General features: G+C 35.8%; 1 long non-coding RNA gene across 2 annotated transcripts in view; it reads right to left on the bottom strand.

Moving 5' to 3' along the window:
• Positions 1-549: 549 nt before the first annotated feature.
• The window catches only part of LOC139140896 (uncharacterized), a 51,480-nt gene continuing 44,881 nt past the window's right edge, over positions 550-7,148 (bottom strand). Inside the window, exons 3-4 of one of the 2 annotated variants that reach the window (XR_011554090.1) lie at positions 6,468-6,624; positions 550-5,278 (exon numbers count right to left, since the gene is read on the bottom strand). This is a non-coding gene — a long non-coding RNA (uncharacterized lncRNA). The remainder of the gene's footprint in view (positions 5,279-6,467; positions 6,625-7,148) is intronic. The other variant, XR_011554091.1, reaches the window with a different exon arrangement.

Below are 7,148 nucleotides of genomic sequence, written 5' to 3'. Positions count from 1 at the left end.
ATTGATGAGCATGTCGGAGATCGACGCAAAAAAAATCCGAAGCACCAGAATTATTGACATAGACATGGGTTGTCATGTGGTGGAAGATCAACGTATAAATCCCGGCATTTTCTGTTGAGAAACGACTTGGATTGTGTATGTGGTAATGGAAGAAAACTGAGGTATACGTGTATCAGGTTAAAGAAATTACTATGGTCTCCGTGTACAAAAAGACTTAGTCTATCAACAGATACATAAAATTATTCAATTCACCTGTCAAACTTATAAAAGTACCTTTGACTACCCTTAAACGTCTAAAAACTAAGAAATCAATATTATGTCTGACAAAATTTTTACACAACTTTCAATTGCAAACTCTGGAAAAGATAAAAGAGAAATCTCAGTGAGAAAGGTACATTCTGTAAATAGAAAACTCGTACCAGCTGAGAAAGCTTTATCTGTAACCCAATGTTACATGACTTTTTCCCGAGTCGAACGAAGTATGCAAAGCTGTAAGAAACGAAATGACAGAGCTGCACCAAAATGAACTTCAATATATTCATCAATCTGTTCCGACTTATTGCACCGAATTGGCAACAAGGCTTATGAATGCCGTTTTTTTCAACATGTTTCATTGCCTTCGGTCACAGAAGCCTCTGACGATTGCATACAACACTAGCACCTCGAAATAATAGAAAACCAATCACTGGTAATACGTTGTAGACAAGTAAATGGGAAAAGTTTAAAAGTTATTATTCAATAGTGAAGTAAAATATTTATGTGCAAACACAATGCTTTCAAATGTTAGACCAACCTACATCCTGAACAGTGACATTTGAAGCCAGCGTTACTCTGCCTGTCTCTTCTTCAATACACGTTCAGAAAATAGAACTACAATGTTCAACGTGGAATAAAATCAGTGTGTAATTTTCTACAAAATTACGTCCATGATATATTGTTAATCTATTATCTTTACACTAAAATTGTGAAAGTGGCACCAAGTTTCAAAATAGCCTCAGAGTTGCACCTTGAAAATATTGTGCAATCTCTGTTGATACTCTAAGTAGTAAAATTCAGGACAAGAAAAGAGCTAATGAAATTTTAAAATAGGTACTTCCTGCTTTGTAAGCACTAATATGCTTTATTCCTCATAAACTCACAAATAATTTAATTCAAAAAATCAATCAAAGAAATTTAATCATTGGAATTTTTATCGACTTAACGAAGGCATTTGCTAGATATCATAGATAGGATAAATAGGATAGGATAAATAATTTATATAGGACCTATTATCCATCAGCAATGTTCACTGGCGCTTTTCTATAGTTTAAAGGTAAGCTCGCTTGAAGAAATGAGTCTTATGCATAGATCTGAAGGTACGAATGTCGGGAGCTGATCGAGTATGAGCTCGAACATTATGCATGTAGTTAGAGGAACCCCCCATTCTCTGATTTACAGACTCTCTGAATATAAAATTACAATATGTATTTGCAGTTTGAGCAGCACCTGGAAACTACTGGTGTTCAGTGGTGTCCCGTAGGGCTCGGTACTCCTACCGACTCTGTTCCTGATGAGTCTTATGCATAGATCTGAAGGTATGAATGTCGGGAGCTGATCGAGTATGAGCTCCAACATTATGCATGTAGTTAGAGGAACCCCCATTCTCTGATTTACAGACTCTCTGAATATAAAATTACAATATGTATTTGCAGTTTGAGCAGCACCTGGAAACTACTGGTGTTCAGTGGTGTCCCGCAGGGCTCGGTACTCCTACGAATCTGTTCCTGATCTACATATAAATATTGATTAATGATTTACCGAATTCTTCCAATTATTTTGACTACTGCCTTTTTTTCAGCAGATGACTCAAACCTGTTTCACATGTTTCCAGCAGAAACAAGTTATATATATATTTTTTGTCTGCATACGACAGAGTCATCATGCTAAGAATTATATTGACTGTAAATATTTCAAAAGGAAGTTATGTTATTTTCCCCAGCAAGTTCAAATTCTTATCAACCAAAGGTGGTCTGTTACAATAGTATAATACACGAGACCTTCCGTGCAGCACCTGCTGGAGTAATAATTGATACACACCTTACATGGGAACACACACAACTGAAGTAAATAAACGTGGAAAAAGTTGGAATGTATTTTTGATTTAGAGGTTATGTAACAAGAACTATTATAGTATTGTATAAAACTTTCATTTCAACTACATAATAGATGGTCTGGAATTCTGGGGTCGGTCATTTTCATTGTACCTAAACCGTATTCATGTTACTCAAAAGTAGGTTCCACGAGCCATCCTCACCTGTATTTCTAAACTTGAAAGTTATAGCAGGTGTCATTTTTCTGAAATAGAGCGAAGCACATACACGACATGCCGTGCCCTTATTTCGCTTCTTGTACTAAATTTTCGTCTATATACTGACATTAACATCGAAACTTTATCTTGTCTTTTAAACATGAAATTTGAAATTGGAGCTCTTGCAAATTATACTTCCTATCAGTGGTTCGCTCAAAGTTACTGGAATTCTCCATTCTGCCCTTGTCATTTTTGTCAATGTGGCTAGCACTGAAAATTTGCTTAATTCTGATCGCGGCCGAGGTCGTACAAAATAAAAAACCAAGTGTTTCAATTTCTCTCCGAATGTACTTAAAGACGATTAGTAATCCAAGCGAGAATTGCTACATCTAAATGAAAGTACATACCTTATAGAATGCATACTTCAGTATTTTTGTAGGTTTTCCTCGAAGTCAGCATTCGAAGGTGTTATCCTTCAAAAACATGAAGCTTTATGCATAAGTTACCAGAGAGCCTTGTCTTGTGAAAGATTCCCTACTGCTAATGTTATCGTTTTCTTCTTTTCTGGCGTGCACTGGCATTTAACATGTGCATTTTGTATCAACAATTATAACTACGGTTTTGTGAAATCAATATACCTTCCTCCACTTGGTTTAAAATGTTGTCGTTACCTCTTGATTGATATTGTGATACAATCAACCGTATTCGCCTATTAATTTCTTGGTCGTTGCGTTCTACGCTTATGCTTTTGGAATACACATAAACACTAACAAGTTTTGGCAACGAGCCAAAAGCTGCTGTAAGTATGAATTCGTTAGTTCCCTGGAATTGTTTCATCACGGCAACAAACAAGAGCAGAAAAAGCGTGATTAGTATGAGTTTCAGAATTTGTTTTGTGAAATGTTTGTACACTGGACAGATCTGATCACATACTAGTCGAAAAAGTTCAACAGGGATGTAATAAATTATTGATCGGTGCGTAAATTTGGCACATCTTTAAACAGGATTATTTCTCTCTGGTTTGGGCGTTCACTTGCAAGAAAACTGCCATGTTCGCAGTCGGACACATACGTAGCGCATTGATTAACATCGAGGACTGAACAAATTTTAAATGTCATACACTTCAACTTGTAGTAGATGCTGATGAACGAATAATATGTATCAATGACGTAGAATACAAAAATTATGACAGCTATAAAAACAGACATATATGTATCACTGTTAAGAATTACAGTTGTAGCAATCTGAATTGCGTATTCAAACAAGAACCATATAATGTACAAGAGAACACCAAAGATCGAGAAAACATAAATCAACAATAAAGCCAAAGACCTGGGGTATTGAGATATCCATTTTGGTTGCGAAACACCGAAACAAAAGCAGAAGAGCCAATAAACAAGTATGTTAGGCCCGGTAAATATCACATAAATACAGGGAAGATAAAAGATCGTCAATAGAATCAAAAGAGGTGTTTTCCAGCCAATTCCGAACTTCAACCAGGTATTTTTATCCAGTAACTTCCAAACACACGAAATATGCTGTTCAACTAACATTTCAATACGACCTTTGTATAATTTTGTATGAGTAGAAATCCCCTGTCTGGAAACAAAATCTCCGTAAATTTCTCTCACGGAACTGTAAAGACTGAAAGTTTGTTTTCGTCCGATGAGCATTCCTCCACCACATCAATGAGATAATCGTTATGACAAAAGGTGAATAGAACAGAACATACTATATAAAGCAAAACACAAAACAAGTACATTGAATTAATTATGATTTTTGGGAGAAGAGGCAACGGAAAGAATACGTCAGGCCAATGGTAACCTAGATGTGGATCGTACGAATCGTACACTGTTACTGGAGAACATATAATTGCAAAAATAATTGCAATGGGAATACAGAGACACAAACTTCGCAAAAACTTAACTATGTATTTACAACAGTTTCTTCTTGCATGTTTCAAGTCTTTCCTGGTGTTCTTTATATTGCCAATAGGAAAATATCGTTCCAAAGCACACCGGATACTTGTCATCGTCGGGTAATAAATCATTTTCACTGTAAACCTTCTCTTCGTCTCTACTGACTAGCCTGAAAACTTTAAGGGTGTTTGTGTCTTTTGAAAGTATGTACCATGGTAACAGGGGAACGAAAAATACCCCTAAAAACATCTCCAAATAATACTTAATTGTCTTGAAAACAATTACCCAATGCCTTTCGATGCTTGCTATATTCGAACACGTGGAAAGATTAAGCTTTTTTTCATAACAAGTGTTATCGAAACATTGATTGGGCTGGAAGCTGTCAAAAAATGAATATGTACTATCCCTGCTCAGATATTTCTTGGTGCAGAGCTTGCTCTGTTCATTTTCAGAAATATATACCAAAATTTGAAATATGGCCTCCTGGTAACATGAGCAGATTTTATTATAGGGTACCGAACACAAAGATATGTCAATTGGCTTGGACGCATGCTCGAATGGTATGTCTGCAGCCATAAACGTTAAGATAGACTCTCCTTCCTGACCATTAACCCAAGCCCATTCATTCGTATAATCGCACGGGCACCCATATGGGTCATCCATGTCTTGAAATATTATGACAATGGATCCAGAATTTAAGTATTTCTCAAATGTTTTCCTGTAAAATTGTATCGGCTTTTCTGTGCTCAACTCGTACATTACTGTTTCATTTGATGAGATGTGACATGTTATGTTTAGGTGGTCTGATAGCGTTTCATCGGTATTTGACATTGAGAAAGAAAAGGTGCCGGAGGAAACACTAAGAAATATGACTGTCATTCTAAAGACATGGAGTATCAATGGAAATGACATCATCGGAATAGCTATCGCTGCATCACGCAGTACTTTAAGGTCGCTTCGTAATCTGGATTTTAAGATCTTCCAACTAAGGACAGACCAAGATTCATTGAAGACATCTATGACAGACTGTCTGCAAGTTTCCGTCGGATGCAACCGGTCCTTGTTATTGTACCTGGAGGTCGTAAAAATAAAGTTAAATCGTCAGAATAAACATATGAGCATATTGAATATTCACAGGTTTAACTGTTATTGCTCTAGAACACGAACAGAATATCTGTAAAACGTCAGTACATATCGGCACAAAAATTGTCTCGTAGATAACCTTAGACTTGGATAAATCGGCGAATAAAGATTAAATCGTTTAAAATAGCTTTCCGTGTCTCTTTTTTTTCAGTAAAACCGATTTACCTTTATGTAAGAAAATTACACGTAGCTCATGATTAAAGACTCAGAGACAATTCTGCAAAATAATGCTGTACGTGCTCCAGCTAGTTATCGCGCTAAACCTCTTAAACATTTCCACATAACAGATCACAAACATTCACAAGCAATTGTTTTCGTGAGTGTTCTTTTACTTTGTTACAATATTACGAACTTTCGTATTCTTACTATCTTTGCTTTTATATGGTATTGCTGTGAACGTGTTCGTGGTCAATTATTGACAAAGCATCAAGTTACTCTAACATAAGCAAGCGATGTAATCTTTGTATATCAGAAAAACTAACATTATCAGTGCTGATTATCAGTGCTGTACGCTGTTTAACAAACGCTCTGAGCTGGTTTCAAAATGTTGCCACCAAACAAATATTATTTATCAAAATTTAACACCACCTACAAATAGAATGGTACGCCCTGATCATACATATATAAGACTGTCGAGCTAAGAGTCCTTTCACTACCTCTTCTGTCTGATGATTGCGGGATGCATGAAACTTAAGTTACAGATATCATTACGTTGTACTTGAAGTAATTTTGTGTTATTTTGTAATATATATATATATATATATATATATATATATATATATATATATATATATATATATATATATATATATATATAAGCGACAGGCCTTTATTACATTGAAAGACCACAAGGACAACTTCTTTTAAAGGGAGAGGTCCTACAGCTCCTCCTAGGCAACGTCATAGTGACGTTTGTTGTTGGCAAGGGCAGGGCGGGATTTTAAACACATGCCTAGTCTTTGGCTTCTCAGAGAAACATCAACTATCTGTATTTGCCTGAATATTACGGAAGTGTGGGTTCTTATTATTCGATCATAGCTCTGAACCAGGGTTTATGAAATGGAGTGGCGTCACTTGTCTGAACAGTCCCCACAAGTGCTCTAATAAAAAAATCTCACCGACGACAGGCCTTTCTCGACTGTGATATCTTTGCTAGATGACTAGGTATCGTACGTTGTGAGTTCGAATCCGAACGACAATAGTCCGTGGGCTAGAGGGGTCTACTTGCATCTCAACAGGATAACAAACCTGTATTTTTCATAAGCCTTGGGAGTCCTAGAATACGAAATGGAATTTTAAGAGAAAAAATATAGGGATGCAATAGCTGTTACGGTTATGTTTTCAATTAGTTCCGCCAAATCATGATTTTGCGACCCACATGCATTTCCGACAAATCTGTCTTCTTGTAAGTCATCGGCTTAGCTTATTTTTTAACATAACCTCACTTATTTGGTAACATTCAAAAGGAAATGTATTCCAATTTAAGATGACATATTGTAATATGTAAAATCTTGTACAATTTTCATCGAAATTACCAAAACTCACCCCATACCCCAAAGTTAAACATCGCAAATTACAGTTAATCTCAAGTTCTACCAATTTTTAGTTAGACATAATAAAAAATGCAATGCTTTGTATGAAATATGTTTCATTTGGTACAGGGACATGTTAGAAATATGAAATAGACTTTTAAGAGAAACAATATTTGGATCTATAGCTGTAACAGTCATATTTAAGGGTACTGAAAAATCACAGTAATGCAGACTGATATGCGGTTTGTTAAATCTGTCTTATTTTAG

Source organism: Ptychodera flava, chromosome 9 (assembly GCF_041260155.1).
Source record: "Ptychodera flava strain L36383 chromosome 9, AS_Pfla_20210202, whole genome shotgun sequence".
Taxonomy (NCBI): Eukaryota; Metazoa; Hemichordata; class Enteropneusta; family Ptychoderidae; genus Ptychodera; species Ptychodera flava.
The sequence above is the reverse complement of the archived record's forward strand: the minus strand, read 5'-3'. Positions and strand labels throughout refer to the sequence as shown.